Here is a 21,009-nt window from a genome sequence, read left to right as displayed (position 1 = left end):
AATAATGTAAGGATTAAACCTTGCATCCCGCCTGGAGTTGAAAACTCCAACTTAGAGCAGTATTTACTACTCAAGTTAACCCCCTACCCTAAGCAGCAGTACCTCAGCTACCACCTTATCAATTTAATACTAGTTATATTTAACTGAGGTTAACAGTTTTCAATTCAATTATCTATCAAGACAAAACTACACATTTGGTAAAACAGCATCATATAAACTAAAATAAACTTTTTTTTTTTTTTAAAAAACTGTTCATACTATTATATAGATCTATGTAATATATAACACTTGTATTCTAATAGCATTCAAATAATCTTAATGTTAGAAATCAAGAGGAGAGAAAATTATGTTCTAACATTCATTTAAATCAAAAACTTTGGCTAATATGATTCAGACATTACATGCATTAAGATGCATCTATTTTCTGTCATGTGAATTCTATCAACAGCTTCCAAAAAAATCTTGAATTGTTTGTATATGAGCATTTACTTAAACTCATTATTGTCAATAGAGTAAAATATTGTATTCATAAAAATTATTATAAATCATATTGCATAGTTATGCAGATTCTCAGAAACACCTGCGTTATTACCTAAAAAAAAAAAAAAAAAGCCATCGCACACATAAACACAGACACACACACATACATAAACACATACACATATACACACACACACATATCCACACACACACACACACACACACACACACACACACACACACACACACACACACACACACACACACATATATACATACATACACACACACACACACACACACACACACACACACACACACACATATATATATATATATATATATCTGATCTCACTGAGTTGTGTCTTTGTAGAGCACAATCCTACTTGTTGTCCCTAGAATAAATCTGTCTGCTTTATACAAAATAATGCACAGCAAACACATATTAGTAACCAGATTTTACAATCATGCTAACCTACTGCTTTAAAATATATCACATGACATTTCTTCCAGAATAGAGTTATAAGATTATTTATGCTTGTCAATCAGATGAATTAAATGAGTTATAGTAAAGTATATGTTTGGGACACAAGTTTTAACACAGATTATTATGCTACTGTTGAGTAGATTTTCAAAAACATTTAAATAAATGTTTCATTTTCTATGCCTTCTAAAATAAGATATTTACTTGCTACAAGAAACTACATCATCTAAACTCATCATAACTGACATATTTTATGAACAGAGTATTTTTCCTGAATCTGTGGTGTGTCAGTGTGATAACCTTGTCAATGTTTATACTAACTGCTTTCAGTTTCTCTGTGAAAGTTCTGTGAGTGAAGCTTCTGAGGAAACTCATGGACACTATGCATGAGACAGCCCACATCCCAGATTGTCTCCCTTAACATTTTGGCGGGAAACTTATTAAAACTTGTGGCAAACATTCATTTTGTCAATAGAGTAAAATATTGTATTCATAGAAATTATTATAAATCATATTAGATAGTTATGCAGATTCTCAGAAAAAAAAGCCATCACACTCACACACACACACACACACACACACACACACACACACACACACACACACACACACACACACACACACACACATATATATATATATATATATCTGATCTCACTGAGTTGTGCCTTTGTAGAGCACTGTCCTACTTGCTGTCCCTAGAATAAATCTGTCTGCTTTATACAAAATAATGCACAGCAAACACATATTGGTAACCAGATTTTACAATCATGCTAACCTACTGCTTTAAAATATATCACATGACATTTCTTCCAGAATAGAGTTATAAGATTATTTATGTTTGTCAATCAGATGAATTAAATGAGTTATAGTAAAGTATATGTTTGGAACACAAATTTTTAACACAGATTATTATGCTACTGTTGAGTAGATTTTCAAAAACATTTAAATAAATGTTTCATTTTCTATGCCTTCTAAAATAAGATATTTACTTGCTACAAGAAACTACATCATCTAAACTCATCATAACTGACATATTTTATGAATAGAGTATTTTTCCTGAATCTGTGGTGTGTCAGTGTGATAACCTTGTCAATGTTTATACTAACTGCTTTCAGTTTCTTTGTGAGAATTCTGTGATTTGAAGATTCTGAGGTAACTCAAGGACATTGTGCATAAGACAGCCCACATCCCAGATTGTCTCTCTTAACATTTTGGCGGGAAACTTATTAAAAACTAGTGACAAACATTCATTTAGCAGTGTAAATGCATCTAAACATGACAGAACCTCCACAATGTATTCCACAGATCATCACAGCCTCTATGCAAGTGAAATTAAACTCAAAATTACCAACAAGTAATAAAACTCAGCATTCTTCTCCCAACTCAATTTTCATACAAATCCTATTATTCACTGTGCCCACACAGTCAAAAGCATTCTATATATTAATAAAGAAAAGAAAAGAGAGTAGAAAATAAAAGGGAGTGAGGCAGAAATAAAAATGTAAGAGAAAGCTGTAAGAAGTATATACAATGGAATGTTACTTACTGTTTATATTAATAGAGTTAAAAATAAAACATATTATTTACTCTTATTTAGTTCTGATTATTATTAGTTAAAGCATGACAGATTATTTACAAACAAGCATAAGCAGTATAATCAAGAAAGTATAATTAGAAATAGCATTTGAAGAACTTATAAACTTTTACAAGAAATAAATATGTTATTATTCTATTAATGATATTTTCATTACTGTTCTCTCCCTGCCCTCCCCCACCATTTACCCACTACATGATCTAAATAGAATGTCATTCTTTAAACAAAGAAAATAATAAAAGAAGAAGAAAAAAAAGGTAAAGATAAAAAAATGTATCAAATTACTAACCTTACTTTTTTCAGAAAGAAAAACAAATCGAGTCACAGCCTGCCATTAAATCCTCAGGCATTTTGACTGGTTATGAAACAAAACATTTCTTTGCACATAGAGAATAACTTTGATTAAATCTTTTCCAAAATATTTGTGGCTTTCTGGAAATGCAGGAACTATATTCAAAAAGATTAATAATGAACTAAAATGATGAGAGAGAAAAAAACATATAACAAATCATTTGTTTTTTAGTCTCTTCTTCTTCTCTGAAGTCTTCCAGGAAGCTTCAGTTGCCAATCTCTTTAATGAAGAACTAGCCCATTCCATTTCTTCTATTTTATCCAAAATCCTTTTTTCTTTGACAAATAGTAAAGCAGAGTCTAAATCATCGAAGACCTTAGGACCATCAGGAAGGAAGATTTTTAAGCTTGGCAGGAAACAGAAGGTATGTTTTAAACTGTGCTTTTAAGCTCCCTTATTAGTGGCAGAAAAACTTTTCTTTTAGCAATTACCATGGAAGAATAGTCATTGTCAAAACGCACAGTTGTCTCATTAAACTTAACAGGAGCTTTAGCCCAAGCAGATTTAAGAACCATCTCTTTATCAAAAGATGATAGAAATCTAACTATAACTGATCTAGGATAGTTTTTGTTAGAGTTAGTATTAGCTATAGATCTATGTGCTCTTCGATACCAAAGAGAATGCTTCTGGTAAATCTAAAGTTTTAGGGAGCCATGTTGTTAAAAAGAAGTAATATTGTTACCTTCAATATTTTCTGGCAGTCCAAAAATCCTAATGTTATTAGCCTAGATCTATTTTCCAGGTCATCCAGCTTTGTTTGTAAATGTGTATTTTGTTTCAGCAGAAACTCAATGCTGATTTCCTGTTCTTGTATTTTATTTTCCATGTCATTCACAGCTTCTTCTATGCCTGTCATCTGGATCTTCTGTTGTTGCAGGTCCATATGTAACAAGTCTATTTGTTTTGTATTTTTTCTATGAAAGTGTCTATTTTAGTATCCATTTTATCCATCTTAGCAGTAAGTTGCTGGACTATAATTATCAGAGACTGAAGTTCTTTCTTGATGCTGGAGTCTTGAGAATTTGTCTTACTGGAACTCATTTCAGACTGATAAACTGACAGGAAAATTTCCAAAGTAATTTCTGACAGGAATATTATTAAGATTTCCTTTCTTTTTTAGATATAGTTCAAGAACTATATAAAACAAACATATTTAGAAAGAAAATTACTTCAAGAATTAATTTTTTAAGTAATTAATTCCTGTCAATGTAATGAAATTGGTGGAGCTGAAGAAATCTGCTGCTATCCTGTGTTCATCCTTGGCCACGCCGCTCTGCCATTGAGATTCTTGACATAGCTATAGAATGCTTTGTGGTTGTCTTTAGAATCAGTGCCGATTTTTGTTTTCGTAACTAGCTTTGGAGGATTTTATCAGGGATCGCAGCTTCTTACTGAGGCTGACTAGGGAGCTCCTCCACTCGTGGGATTTTACTCTCTTTTGCAAGAGTTTCTTCCTTCTGTTGTACAGTTTGTTTATGGCAGGGGACCACCAGATTGGCTTCCTTTTTTGGAGGATAGCGTCTTGGTTCTGTTTGGGATAGCATGATCCATGCACTCATGTAAGTGCTTATAAAGTGCAATTGTGCAGGATTCAGTAGTCATAACTGTATTGTCCATCTGCATGGGTGTCATGAAGTTCACCACTTCTGTCTTAAGAAGCATGAAGTTGGCTTTGGATAATTTTTTTACCATGGTTTCCTTAATGGGGGGTGGAGGCAGGCTGTGGATATCTAGAGTAATTAGCTTATGGTCGGATTGGACCAATGAGGCGCTGACTTCATGTGTGGAACACCAGTCACTCATATTGGTAATGACTAGATTTAGGATATTGTTGCCCCTGGTGGGGGTGTGGATAAGTTGATCCAGGGCATTGGAGTTTATGAATTCCAGAAAGCGTTGAGTGAAGGAGTTGGTACATGACTAGTTTTCCCAGTTAATGGTGGGGTAGTTGAAATCGCCCATTATTAGGGTGTTTGGTTGAACCCTAATATTTTCCAGTACATCAAGAAAAGAGGATTGGGAATCCTGGGGCATGGTGGGTGATCTGTAGCAAGCTAAAATTTGGATTGCAATTTTGCCCAGAGTTAGTTGCATTTGGATAACCTCAGCTACATTATGCTGAGCAATTAGCCTGGAGGTGTGGATATCCTTAATGAATATGGACACACCTCCGTCTTTGGTCTTCTGGTCCAGGTTACATGGCTGAAAAGTGTGGTATGAGTTATAGCCTGGTAGTGCAGGGATGCTCTCTGGAGCCTTGAACCAGGTCTCAGTCACTGCACAGATATCGATGTTCTCCATTTTAAGGAATGCCTCGAGTGAGTGCATTTTGAGATTTAGACTTCTAGCATTGAGTAGCATCACCCTCAGTTTTTGCTTGCCTGTTCCTGTTACAGTGGTGAATTTGTCATTTGAACCTTGCCTAAAAAAGGCACTATAGGAGCGGCAAGAACCTTAGCCAGTATCCAGAATCCCAGGGGTGACAGGTGCAGGCCATCTCTGGCAAAACATCGTGGTCTGTCGACCATGTCATCCCAGGCGGACAGATACTGGATCCCTTTAGAATGACACCAGAAGCTTAGCCAATTGTTGAAGTCAATCAATTTGTCCTTGTACTGCGGCATAATTCTGGGTGATGGCAGAATGCTACTCAGGGCTAGGGTCATACCTGCCTGGGCTACAAGATCAGAGAGCTCTTCCATGTCTCTTTTCATGTAGTCCATGGAGGTACGTCTCAGGTCATTCACACCAACATGGACAATGACAGAGTCATATTTGTACTTGTTGTGGAGTGACCTGAGTGCGTGGGTTATGTGGCGGATCCTGGCACCTGACAGGCAGCTGACAGTAACCTTCTCCTTGTTTAGCCTGGTGAGTGGGACATCAGTGTGCCTGACTATAGAGTCACCTATGACTAGTGTGTTGGGTATGTTGTTTTGCCTTATTGGCTGTGGTTGAGTGGCACACTGAGTCTGCAGACTATGTATCATTTGGGTTGTATTGGGGGGTGGAGGTTGCTTGCATTTCTGCTTTTGAGGTCTCTGTTGCTTGAGCAGATCATTATTGAGAACCTCCGCGAATGTTTTTGTGTTTCTATGTGTGGATTTTGATGGTGTAGATTTAGTGAGACTATGTGATGAGTGTGGTATGGTACAAGTGTTTACCTTCTCCTCTTGACTGTCAAGTTCAGTCTTGATTGGAGAGAACTTTACCTCCAGTTTGGCTAGATAATTGCATCTCTCACAGGTTGTAGTGTTGGGTGGTAGGGGGAGAGGGTTGTCTGTGTACATGAGGCAATTTCTACATTGCCCCAAGATGCCCATATTTATCAGATAGACAGGAGAGAACACTGGGAGCTGACCCTTGGATATGGCTGCATAAAAAAACTATGTTCCTCTAGATAAGTGAGGAAAGTGAGTACAAGAGTTGTTTTTCTCTAAGCAAGTGAGGAAAGTAAGTACCAAAACTGTTTTCCTCTAGGTAATGAGGAAGGTTGAGTGCTGTAGCAATTAGTAGGTTATTTAGTGCTTACAAGTTCTGAACAAGTGCTGATCACGAAAAAGCAAATTTAAGTGCTAAAAAGAATCTGGATCTGGACTAGACTAGTTACAGGAAATGGGGGAAACAAGTGCAAATGTAGGCTTTTAAATCAGAAAGTTGAGAGATATGGAAAAACTGCCCAAATGGCCAATAGCTACAATTTCTGGGCCAGAACCACTCCTTATGTGGTAGATAGTTACCTAGTGCTTACCACTCCCACTGATAAGCTAGAAGGCTTCCCTCCAACACAGAAAGCTTGGGGGGCTCAGAAGCTTACATACAGTCCTGGATACAGCAAATCTGAATTTGGACTACACTAGTTACAGGAAAAGTATTTTTTTTTTTTTATATATACAGAAAAGTAGCTAAAACAGCAGTCAAAACAATTCAAATGCAGTGCAAGCTAGCACATTTGAGTATGTAGCAATGTTAGACCAAACAGTTTAAAAAATGCAATTAAATTAAAAATGTCTATAAACAATGCAGAAGGAGTCTATTAGGTAGAATGAGGTAAAGAGATGGGACTGGGGGAGTGTCCCAGATCAAATCTACAGGGCAACTGCAAAAACCTCCAAATTTAAACAACACAGGAATAGGGAGGGTGGGTATGGGAAAACCAACACCTTCAGCAGAGATCTGAAGAACTATACAGTGAAGCAAAAATAACAGTGCACAACTCTAAAGTCAGCCAGCAATTATATAAAATTAGTCAAAAAACAATTATCAGTACACAACTCTGAAATGCCAGAAAAATATACTCAGCTCTGTATATCCCAGATAGTTTGAAGATCACTCTTTCAGGACACAGGAAGGCTCCAGCAATGATATGCATAAATATGCAGGGTACAGGGATTTATTTATTATTTTTTTAAATACCCTTTTGTTGACAAAGTTAGTCAAACTAGGTTAGTGCCCTCTTCTCAAGGGAGACCAATGGTGGTATTTATACGGGTCTACTTCATAAGATTGACAGACCATTTGATTGACATTCATTTGGCCGACAGCTCATTTGGTCGACAACCAGTATTAAAGCAAAAACCGGGGAATTGCCCCCCTCCCCAATGTTGTGCGACACTGAAGTTGATATATATATATATATATATATATATATATATATATATATATATATGTTGGGGGTGTGGGGCACAGCCACCACATTGGGGTGAAGCCCATACCTATTTCCATTTAAAACATGAAAATGCAACAAAAAATACACATTTTAAATGACATACCCCCCCAACTATATATATATATATATATATATATATATATATATATATATATATATATATATATATCAACTCCAGGGTTGCACAACATTGGGGAGTGGGGCAAATCCCTAAGTGTCTTGAATACTGGTTGTCGACCAAATGAGCTGTCGACCAAATGAATGTCGATCAAATGGTCTGTCGATCTTATGAAGTAGACCCATTTATACTACTAGGGAAGATTTACCTGGGGTATCACGGAACTTTCTGCTACTCTTTTAAATATGTGCTGTAGGACCTTATACATCCACCACAGCTACCACTAACTCAAGTAGATGGTACCTTTATTGTCTTATCTGTAGGACAAAATGTTAAGGAGTGCAACAACCCCCTTACATCCACCTGATGTTAGAACAGAACCCACAGTTTTCTGCACCAAAGGTAAATGCACTCCCTGTTGTGCCACTGTTTAATATGATCACTGACAACGTAACTGTGATGTGATCCATATTCAAGTAGATACACATTTTTATCACCTTTCAGGAATGTTGTACAGGCCTATGACCAGGCTTTATTTTCAGACATATTCCTGAGAGCAAATACGACAAACCAGTGTCCGCAAAAGTTATTTAATACACTCTAGCACCGCTACATGGTTTGTCGTATTTTCTACCTTTCATTCCTGGTGTTGGATTTGATGTTCCTGAGAGCAACCTATATACATCAGGAAAACTTAATGCCAAATCATTTAAGCAGGACTTGTGCAGGTCCACTGCCCCTGAGACAGATGTCTTTGGTTCTTTGACCGAAGACAGTTAAGGAAATTCATTTTCAGAGTTGGGATTGCCATAATGGTTAAGTTGTTTACCTTATAGTCACAAGATAAATTGTTTTATTCTCACCTTTGGGAAGCATGGTTAGGCTTATAAAGACCCCCTGAGGTCATTAGCTTAACAGTCACCTATGACTTGAGTGATGGATGCAGTCTGCCTTAACCAACCTGGTTTATTTCTGTATGCCTTATATTTAATACCCTTTCTGACCAGCATTCATAAGTTCCCAGGTATGTACTAGGCAACCAGACCATTACAAGCCTAGCCAAATAAAAACCCTGTTTAAAATTTCTCTCTAGCTTCATGGAGGGCAAGACAAGATAAACTGGGAGAGAACTTGGGGCTGCCCATCCAGTTATCTAGGTTTACTCTGAAGGTGGCAAGGGTGCTACTCTGCTTGGCATGTAGTGTAAGCGTATTCCAGAAGTGAGGGATAGATTGTGATATGAATCTATCATGTCAATTTGTCTTATTTATCTAATGATGAAGGTGTAGTTCTTTTAACTAAATATCTGATGGACCATTAGTTCTGCGAATGAATAGGAAATCAAATAAGATTGGATCTTTCATGGCATGAAAGGCTAGACATAGAGCCCCATAAAGGAGCCTGTAAGAGACTGAGAACAGAGAAAGGGCTGTCAGTCTGTCCTAATAACTAAGATTTTTAAGGCCACTGATCTTTTTTAGTTATGAATCCTGAGGTCTCTCAAATTGTGAGGCATGTTTAGATAAATACATGCCAAAAGGTATATTCAATAATGGGTTTGCTACAATATGCATAAAGGAGAATTAAGATTTCTTTGTATATAACTGAGATGCCCTTGGAAATTAGATCAGCCAGATGAAACATGCTCTGAGCTACTGTGGACACATGATGGTCAAATGATAAATTATCAAGAGTATCCAGATTTCTTGCAATGGTGTCTATTTAGAGGGGTGCATCCCCTATACTGTAAATCAAACTATTTTGTTTACCAAAATAAACTGTGCTACATTTTTTACACTTAATTTGAGATCATTGTCCTTGCAAAAATTGTTAACATAGTCTAAGCTGTGTTGAAGCAATTGTGAGTCAGTTGAAGATCTCGTAGCAACACCAAGTTTACAGTCATCTGCAAACTTAGTTAACCATAGCCCAGATGTGCTGGCCTAAAAGTCTGAGAAATATATGACAAATAAGATTCATAGATTCATAGTTTCATAGATTGTTACTAGGCTAATGAGTGGGGGAGGAGGGCTTTCTAAGCCTAGCCAAGTTTTCCTGAAAAAATAATGATGTCTTGTATTTGGACATCAGGGGCCAGGCATTTATAAGCTACCTATGTCCATAAGAGACATGGTGCCAGGGCAGGTGTAAATTTCCTATTCCCCACCAACTGGTCTAGACTACACTTAAACTGGGTAATAGATGCACTCACCTTCACATGGACGAGAGGCCTGTTACAATGGAGAAGCAGTCTCTGGAGGAGGCCAACAGAGTCTTTTTAACTTTTGGCTTTCATGAAAGTTTCAGAAGTTTATAATTATAAGCACAACAGGCAGACCAGACAGGAAGTTATGTACAAACTAAACAGAACTGAGACTTCAGAGATACCCATTCTGAGTTAGGCATCATTTTTATGAGATTTGGGGTGCAGTAACTAAGACAGAAAGTGACTGAAATAACTGACATTTTGTTTGAAACAAAAGAGGGGCAATGTAATTAAAGAGAGGCATGTTGCTAGGTATGGCAAAACTTTTGAAAGGCAGGTTATCAGTGTGTGCAGAATAACTCCTTGTTCAATTGGCAACTGTGGCACAAAACTGAGAATTAATTAACTATAGGTACTAAAGAATCTGCAAACATTATAGAAAGATCGTTTTTTTTTTTGTACACTGGGTGGAATAGTTTTGGCGATGGAACTGGTTTCAGCAGAAACTATCTGCCCTGGTGGTTTGAACAATAAACAGAATAATTGCCATTGTCTTCTACTGGCTGTATTGCCACAGCTTCCTTCCATATAACAAAATAAATAAACATAAAAACAAATAAATAAATACATACACAAATAAATAAATAAATAAATGTTTGAGTATTTTGGCAGAAGGTTATGATGCAAGTCTACTTTTATGTATTCTGAACCATACATTTTCTTTATGATTTAGTGAGGTATTTTGCAGAAGTTCGTAGTCTACTGTGGCTTTGTCACAGAATGTGAAAAACTGATTGTTTTTGAAAGTGGTCTGAGTGAAATGTGATGCGTTTAAAGAACTTTTCTTAACCCAGTAGAATCAGCGGCACGGACCACTTGTTGGTTAATTTTGCGATTTGATTTTGCCATCAGTGGGAGATAAGATTTCAGAACTTGATGTTTGCATTTGTTTGCAGTAAGAAACAAAAAAAAATTGTTTCAGTGACTTCAGGCTCTTTATAGTACATCTGATCATTTAGGGTGGCAGGTCATTTCTCAAGTAAATCAGCACTGAAAGAAAAATCACCATCATAGCTAGTTCATGTGATATTCAATATGGTTTTTCACTGTTGTGTATTGACTTCACAGTGACCACAACTCTTGCAATTCTAAACTATGGGGATATGTATCTTGTGCCTCTACTACAAGGCAAGATAAATAAATCACTTAGAGGTTCCTCACAGGAATCAGATGAATAAATGTTACTGTTTTCTGCATTACAGTTCCAGGTGTTATTTGTGATGTGCGCAGCTGATGGTCTCAAGATGTATGGATAGTACACGTCAGTTTCTTGTGCTAGCACAATGCATTCTATACTTAATGTTCTGCAGCTGTGGAAATATTCCAGAAAGCAGCCACATTCTGCCTTACTGCATGGCAAACAATGAAACACAGAAGTAACACAATCTCTTTTATTGGACCAACATAGCTTTTACTACACAGTTACTCAAACTCTCAGTCTAAAAAGGGATATCTGTTAGTCTGAAATATTGAGAAGTAACTAAAATACAAACAAAAAATTACTGACTTTAAAAATGACTCTATTTATTTATTTTATTTTATTTTACATTTGTTAACCGGGGGTGTCTGACTGGGCCAAAGGACCTTTTTCAGCAGAGGCTGGGGGGAAAGCTCCACACAAAAAGACAATTACAGACACATTTTTATGTTTAAAAAAAGCATCACAATACATACAAATATACATGTTTTTGCAGAGGTATGAAGACCGCACAAGTCCAGAAGAAAATTGAAATAAAAAACATTAATTAATAATAAGAATAATTAATAAATTTCATGGTATCCAGTTGTGGTCTGAAACACAATACAATGCATACATAGTATATTGGAATATTTTGCAGTAGTCTGAAGACTGTCAGTAGTTTAAATAATTATACAGTTTCATGGTAACTATTTGTAATTAGAAAAATGGTAGTACTAGTTAATGTCTTTATTTTTAAAAGTAGTATTTATTTAACTTGATGGGGTCAGTATATGTAAGTGAGAGTGGGAATTTAGTAAGTAAGATGGGCATAGTATATGAAGTGTAATTCACAAAATTTAAAATATGTGTACCAACTTGGAAGGATATTCATACCTCCTAACTGTCCAGATTTTTGCCTCATATTTTTGGTCTGTTTCTCATATAATTTTAGTTTTCTTTCAAATCACTGGCGAGCCATTAAGGATTGAAGTCAGAAAATAATGACAGGTATTTGAGTTTCAGACTTCATACCCGTCAGAAAAAATCATGTTAATGCAAAACCTGTTACTCTATCAAATTTCTAAGCTTGTAAGAGCAATATTTAAAAAGTGCCCCTATTTTGGGGTCTTTGTCCCCCCATTATTTATGGCTTTGTCCAGATGTCTTGCAGTACAAGGTTGAGAACTATTAGAGATTATTGATAGCCCCACCTGTTTCACCAGGTATGGCAAACATCTCTTTGCTTGTGGCTTCCAGATATTAGCACAGACAAGTTGTACCCCTATGCTGCATTTTTTGGCAGAGACAGTCTCTTAGAACTTATTTTATTTTTATTTTATAGATTCATAGGTTCATAGATTATTACTAGGCTAACTGTCCTTGTGGGTCATATTAAGCCGAGTCAATTACCCCATGTGAGAATCAAACTCTGCACCTTCTGTCTGTAAAGGAAGCACCTTAACCATTATGACAACCTCCCACATATTTACTCTTTGTTGACTAGATTAATTCCACTAGGCCACTGTCCTCTTTTCAGTGGAAACCCTTTGTGGTATTCATACTGGTTAGGGAAAAATGTGACCCAGACAATGGCAAACATCCCCACTTCTTTTTCAATAAGTGCTATGGGATCTTTTACATCCATCTAAGCTACCACCAACTCAGGCAGATGGGTCCTCGGTTAAAAATCTCATCTGAACTTCCAGCTTACAAGTCCATATCAGGCTTATATAACTTTTGCACTGTTCAGTATTTGAAGCATGAAAAATAAATGCCTGACCCTGAAGCATTCTTGATTATTCAATAAATGCACACCTACATTGTTACAGGGACACCCTTATCATGCCCAACATCGAGTACAATGCCTCCGTTAGCATGTACCTAACCAGGTGCTTGCAACAGTTGGAATGCTCTCAAAGGTTCTGCAACAGGGCAGGAAAATCTAGGGTATGAATACCCTGTCCTACACAGATCATTTTCAGGCCCAATCTCTGTACTTGGTCTCCTACAGGTTACTGAGAGGCGATCTATGCTTGGCATATAAAACATCCCCAAAGGCAATTCTGATGGATTTCTTACACATCCGCAAAACAAACAGCACCAACACTAAATCCTGGGACCTGAGCTACACCTGTGACATAAATAGAACATGCTGGAGAGATACCAAAATGTACCTCAAAGTATCCCTGCACTATGTTCATCCCTGACTCTACTCACATGAAGTCTTGATTATTGGATGAGAAATCACACATTCACCCTTGGTCTAGACTCCATGTCTATGATAGACAGAGGTTTACAATAAGCAAATTAATCCTCAGCTAAGATACCCCCCCCCATAACCCTTACTAATATAGGCTACCACAAAAGTGTCCATGGTATTTGGGGACAAATTTGTGTTGGGTCGAATGGCTAGGCTTATAAAGACCCTGATGGCCATTAACCTAAAAAAAAATCTCATTAAAGCATGTTAAGCCACACAGAGCACAGAAAAATCTGTCACTGCTTTCTGTATCATATGGAATCATACAACTGACATCTTTTTGTTCTATAATGCAAAAAAAGGATCTAATAATGTCAGACCATCACATATTCAAAAATCTGGCAATACCACCATTATTTGATCTAATGAAGTAAAGTGGTATCACAATATTAACAAAACTTGTTGGTAGGATAGATATCCCTCGAATACCTATGGAGCCATAAACTCGCCTTCAGCCTGTACACATGGGAACCTCTGGAAAGTGGAAACAAGTAGTGGTGGGGATTGTAGTGGCTAAATTTATAAATGTCTACTGGACTGATTGCTTACTATAAACATATGAACCTATGAGTACTGCAGACCTGTGTTTGTCCGATAAAGGTTATCATATCACTGGTAACCATTTGAAATGTTGGGACATAGAATGATGAGTCCTGTAATGTAGAGACTGAATGAAAATCCTCACTTATGTATACTAAGTCTGACATTGCCATTTCTCAGAATATTCCCTTTTCTCTGAGGTATGCTGACTTAGAGTGAGATGGTGTAATTACAACCCACCCTTATTTCCCCAACCCTGCATTCATTGTGGATAACACCTCTTCTTGGAGAGTGTCTTTGACAACCTTCAGGGCAACTTAGACATTGCAATCTCACAACGTGATATTTCCTGTACACCAATCTTGTTTAAAAATACTAAGTATTAAGTTTTGATCCAGAATAAAAAAAAAAGAAAGAGAAAAAAACTCCCTCATGACAACTCATCAGGTATCCTGGGTTTACTGACAATATACTTACCTTAATATGCTTGCTTTATAGTCTCACACCAACCAACCTTTTGACCATATTACACAGCCATTGCATCTCCCCTCTTGAAACATCTTATTTTACATTTTATTTTATTTATTTATTTTACATTTGTTGACCGGGCTAGTCTAGCTGGATATATGTCCATTTTCAGTAGAGGCCCAGGGAGAAAAGCTCCAATGGTTAGTACAAGTTTAAACAGAGATCAGCAATACAAGATTAAAATTTATAAACAGAGGTAGGTAATACACATATTTCACAAATATGAAAGGAACTAAAACAAAAAGTGGAGTAATAAAATGTCTTAAAAAATGTAATAAAAAATTTTTTTTTTTTTTTTGTGGATTACAATAGTCATACAGTATATATGTGTAAGCATATATCTACCTAGATGCTATGTAAAGGGAGAGTTATTAAGGGTGCAGGGAGAAGAGAACGATAGAATTACGGAAGAGGAAAAGAGAGAGAGGAAGAAGGAAAGTTAAACTGGGTTGGTGCAGGAGCAAAGCCAGTGTCTATTGAGATGCATTTTTTCCTAAAGGTGGAAATCTCTGTAACCTATACAACAATGGAAAAATTACCATACTATCACCTTTAGCTAAAATACTGGAAACCTTGGTGCAAAGTTAGCTAAAGAATAACTCCACAACTATAGTATATGTGGTGGCTCTGTTAGAAAACAGGAATTAAGCCCTATTTCCCAGATGACCTTGTATGACTAGTGGCTTGTGCACCTTCTGTAACTGGCATGGGGAGGGAGAGGAATGACTGGGCTTAACCTACTATGAGGCAGAGCCAGATATAACACTAGCAGAACTAGGTAGCTGCCTAGGGCCTGTGTTGGCTGGGGGAAGGGGGTTCCATGAGTTTCAGTACAGTTTCAATGAATGTGAGTTTCAAGGTCAGTGACATTTATGGTTGTTCATGCTAAGTTGTTTTTCAATGAGAGACTGTATTGTTTAGTTTAGCAAATGGCTATCAGTGTGCTATAAAATTTGAAAAAAAAAACATATTTTACATTAAATTCAAATATCTGTAATCATTGCAGAAGTAAAGAAAAATAATAAGTGCATTGACAGTGTTGAACAGTGTTTATGGTAAATGGAGAGAGAGAGAGAGAAGTAATGGATTACTGGAATGGCTGTGGGGGAAGGGACTTGATCCTTTACTCTGCCTATGGCCTCCATTTGGGGCACTGAACCCTATGAGTTTAAACCTCAGCCTCCTTTAAATTCAACCAAGTGCAGAGTAGAGATGCTAGTATCACTGCTTAACAATTCTATGCCATTGTAAACATAATAAAATATAATTATCTTCAGAACCATACATCTAATATCCTTTAATATTTATTGTAAATAATTCTAATTTTCACAACACTTCTAGAGTGGCAAGCTCCTAATTATTAAATAGCAAACTGAGGCCTTGGCACATATATTTTTCATTCTCTGTTTTAAATAATGTTTTGCTTTTGTTTAGCTGACCAATGGTGTCATTTGTGACAGTGTGTACTATATGCATAAATATAACACGGGTCATTGTAGACATACTAAAAATTATGGTAACTATGTAATTCGGCTCCTAGGTTGTAGAAATGTGCAATTCTCCTAGCTTGTAATTTGAAACTGTGAACATGTTGAAATTTATCACTCAACAACTCTGATAAGCTTTACAAAACTGTCATTAGAAGTGGTTCTACTTACTAATTCACCAGTAAATCTAAATTTGTATATAAAACTTCACAGGGCTTTCTAATTATGAGTAAACATTTCACTACAAATATATAAAATCACGTGCATATGATCACAGATGGGCATTTGTCCAAAAGAGGACAAGCCCTGCACATATCAACATACTGGATAGTTACTGTAGTCACTGCTAGGGTTGTCATTATATGGAGAAAAACAAATTCTTGATTTTTAATAAAATCAGGTAGACTTAGTGTTATTTAATATGGCTACTGATATTTCACTGTTCATAAGAGTCAGGTGAAAAATCAAAACCAGACATCACTGATGCTCTTGTTATTGGCTATAGTTAAAGCAAACTTTAAATGCCATCTTATAAAGCTAAGAAAAACAAGTTAGATTTGTTTTTGTGCAGAGAATAATTTCTAAAGTAGGATCTGAATTTAACCATGAAAATGCCAGCATCAATAATTACCAGTGACAGAATATGAAGTACATGATATCAGAACAAATATAAAGATAAACACACTATGTATTAAATAAGAAATAAACAACATAATATGCTATTCTCCAAAGAAAATAAATTTAGGAGTTACAGTGGTAGACATCCTGTTTATCCTTGTGTTTTTACACTCTTGTATATGTAACACCTGTGTGTTATCATTACAGGGATTGCTAACCCATCAGTTAGAAAATGGCCAATCAATACTGCAGCTGAACTGCTCAAGCACTAATTTGGTTCCTATAAGCAGATTTGGCAAACTACGTCTTTATGCTTTATCTGATGACTTCAGATCAGAAAAGCTGCATTTTGAAAAACTCTGTTTGATATTTTGTGATTTAAATACTTGCCTTGCAGAAAAAGGAACAGCAAAAACAATATAGTTCTAAGTCTTGAGATACTAAACCTATTCAACATGAAGTGGCATAAGTGCAAATTGAAACAATACGATCAAAGAAAATTTCACATGATAAAAAATAAAATACATGAGATGTTGATCATAATGTGCATCATTTGCAAATCAAATACAGACCATATGAAGAAATACTGTCATTATAAACAAGACTAAGGGCATTAAAAGGATATTTTCTGTTTGTCTGCTCCTATTCGATTAAGGAACCATATTGTTGAAATAAGCAACTTCCCACAAAGTGCGTGACTCAGAAGATTTTGCTTGATGTGAGGTAGTACTTGCTGTCACTTCAGTCCAATTTCATAAGTTAATTTTTAAGTCAAAATTTGAAAAAAATTAAGGTTCCTTTGGTCTACATTGACTCAATGAACCTTACTACAATGTAATTATTTTAAACAAAATAGTTAATTACCAGATTTCCAATTCGACCTTGCCCTCCTTCTAATCCTCTTTCTCCTTTTTGTCCCTGAAAGAGAAAAAAAAATCAAAACTAATATAGCCATAATTAAAAGAATCATCACAGTTACAGTAATTGGAACATAGTAAGATGTTCTGAAAGACAATTCAAAAACTGTCCATGTTTGGTCAAGTAAGCTGTAGGCATCATTAACACACACAGGAATTACATTTCTAGACTTCACAGGTACCTACCAATGCACGATTTTGTCAGCTTTCTTTGCTGTATATCTCAAATCAGTACAACATTTTGCATTGATTTTATGGTACAGTATAGCATATGCTTTGTTTAATTTTCTTGTTTTAATTGCACTGGTCTTGTCTTTTTCATGTTGGCCCCAAATCTTCAAAACCCTGTCATCTGCCAAGTGTTTAATAGTTAAAGGAACACAGTAACTCAATATTGACTTCGCCCACAGGGTTAACTGGCTATAATTTTCTATGATTAAGCAATGATCGCTGGCAGTGGTGTGACTTGTAGGAAAATTTACTCTCAGTTGACAAATTTTATCATGATTACTTAGCCAGAGTGACCAAATTGATTTACTAGCATAATTTCAAACATGATTGTTGCGAGTACTTACGTACTCAAAAAAAACTGTCAAAAGTTAAGATAGTGACTGAGAAAAAGAACAAATGAAAACAAAAATATGGACAATTCGATTTTGAATTGTCGACATTTCTCGAACATACTACCACATCTGGTGGCATACAACACATGTACACCCCCTGCAACTTATATATACAAACTCTGAGATTCCACTACCGTGCGGGAAATGGTACAATTCTCGATCCCCACTATAGTGCTATCTCCATCCAACATGCCGAACTCAAAACAAGTAATGCACTCTACCATTCGCTGTTGTGCATTCCATGTTTTTTTTTTTCGCACATACAAACCTGTGCAGACTTACTTTCGAATATCCATTGTCACACACTGCAGCTGCGACATTGTGATGGTAAACCAACAAAGTTATCTATACAAATGTATACAATTCGTGCCATATTTCAGAAATTTACTGTCTGGATTATTAATATATTTTTCATTTTTTTTTTGTTTTGTTTAGAATTATAATAATGCAATCACTGTTTAAATCATTTTTTTTAATTCTACTTTGGAGTGGAATATCTAATAACTAATGCTTAATGCACATACTACCAATATAAATATGGTGCATACCACCAGTATAAATAATGCTTATGGCACATACCACCAGTATAAATAATGCTTATGGCACATACCACCAGTATAAATAATGCTTATGGCACATACCACCAGTATAAATAATGCTTATGGCACAATTGCACATACCACCAGTATACTATTGTCAAGTTGTCTTTTAAATTCAAAGAATTTCTTTTATTTATAAATGGCTTAAAAGTTTAGTGGAAAATTGTGCTTGTACTCAAAACAGATGAATTCATCCTGTTGACATTTTTAATGGCTGTGTTTTTTCTTGGGATACCTTATGTTTGCTGAATTTTTAATCCAAAAACACTTTAGCTGATCATTGTGAGGAGGTAGTTTGTGGTGAATTGAAAGGCAGAACTGGGCAGATTAATGTCTGGTAGAGTTAATCAAGAGTTTTGTAAAAGTATTAAGTGCTGTTTGTGGTTTGTACCTGCTTAGAGTGGTTTATAATGCTGATAGTTTATGACATTTTAATCAAAACAATTCAAGACTTTTTGCTGTGTAGTCTGCAAGGTTGTTTTTGAGGAGGTAACTACCAGAACTGCTGTTGTGATTACCCTTGAACATTCTAAAAGTAATGTGGAGGATGATGATCCAGTCTTCAATTATAAACGGCTTATTATTTGTTCTTGACATGGATGCCAAGAAATGTACCTCTTGTGCTTTGCAGAAGCGGTGAATCTTGGCACCCATGTCAAGAATACATAATAGAAGACAGGATCGGAGGCCCAATCATTATTCTTGGTAGTGTATGCATTTTCTAAACAATACGAAGAGTGAAACTATTTATGGAAATATTGCCTGACCAATATTTAGTGACAGAACAAAATAATCTGGGACAGCTCAGGTAGTGAGAGATTCTAATGAAATACCTGATTGTAGCAGCACTTAGTGGGGTACATAACAACTGTTACACCCCCTAAGCACTGTTATGATGGGATCTTGTGCAAGATAAGCACTTTATAAGGTTATGTTTTTTCTGATACTGGAGCATAATCACAGTTCTCCATGCAATACAAAATAATAATAATAAGATTTACTTATTTTATTTTATTTATTTTATTTTACATTTGTTTACCAGGTAAGTCCAACTGGGACACTGCCCATTTTCAGTGGAGGCCCAGGAAGAAAAGCTCCAGACCTACTAATGGTTATAACATCTGGGTATCAATCAGATGTGCCCATCTCTGCCAGTTTATCATAGCATTGTAATTACTCCTGCACTCCTGGTTTTTACTCAGAGGAATTTCAATGCTTCCTTGACAAAAAAAAAAAAAAAAACTTAGATTGCAGAAGGTCTTTATTTCATGCAACAGTCATATTTTGCAATGCAGTTTAGATGGTAAACCACAAGATAATTTTTTTCATTGTATTAGCTTCTCGTTATAACTGTTTGAAGTGTACCTGCTCAGTTAGAAATATGTGTTTTGCTTCATAAAGCCATTTTACCCTACATTATGTCCTCCCAGATTAGCATAAAACAGAACAGCAAATTGTATATATATATATATATATATATATATATATATATATATATATATATATATATATATATATATGTGTGTGTGTGTGTGTGCGTGTGTGTGTGTGTGTGTGTGTGTGCATGTTTTTGTACGTGTGTGTGGGTGTGTGTTTGTCTGTCTGTGTGTGTGTGTGTGTGTGCATGTTTTGTATGTGTGTGTGTGTGTGTGTGTGTGTGTGTGTGTGTGTGTGTGTGTGTGTGTATATATATATATATATATATATATATATATGTGTGTGTGTGTGTGTGTGTGTGTGTGTGTGTGTGTGTGTGTGTGTGTGTGTGTGTGTGTGTGTGTGTGTGTGTGTGTGTGTGTGTGTGTGTGTGTGTGTGTTTGGCAGTAGACAAGGACTGTTTGCCTGTGTTTCAGTAAAGCATTCATTCTAATCAGTCTGTATTACACTTTCATCATATTCTTAAACGCGCCATAAGTAATAAGCAAAATATATCAAGTGATTTTTTTCAAACTAATGGATAAGTCAAAAGGTGTTATGGCATCATTAATAATAGAGGGCCAATCATTAACATTTGCAGCTTGGCATGCAGTTTGCAATTCAGAATACAGTTACTCATTTACAAGGAATATTGCAAGGCACAGAAATGTTAGTTATACCACAAACTGCAAAAATGAAGGCGTTTTGCTGTTAGCTATATGCATCTAAGGGAAGGCATTACGATAATGTTTAAGATAGTAAATAACACTTCCAAATACAAAGAATAATAAATATATGGTTAATACTCCTAGAAATTAAAGTATTGCTAGGACTAACAGCTTTTTAGTTAAAGGTGGATGTCTGTTGAATATTCT

The sequence above is a fragment of the Protopterus annectens genome, chromosome 2.part1 (assembly GCF_019279795.1).
Source record: "Protopterus annectens isolate FY-2018-M chromosome 2.part1, PAN1.0, whole genome shotgun sequence".
NCBI lineage: Eukaryota > Metazoa > Chordata > Ceratodontiformes > Protopteridae > Protopterus > Protopterus annectens.
Note: the sequence above shows the minus strand (reverse complement) of the source record.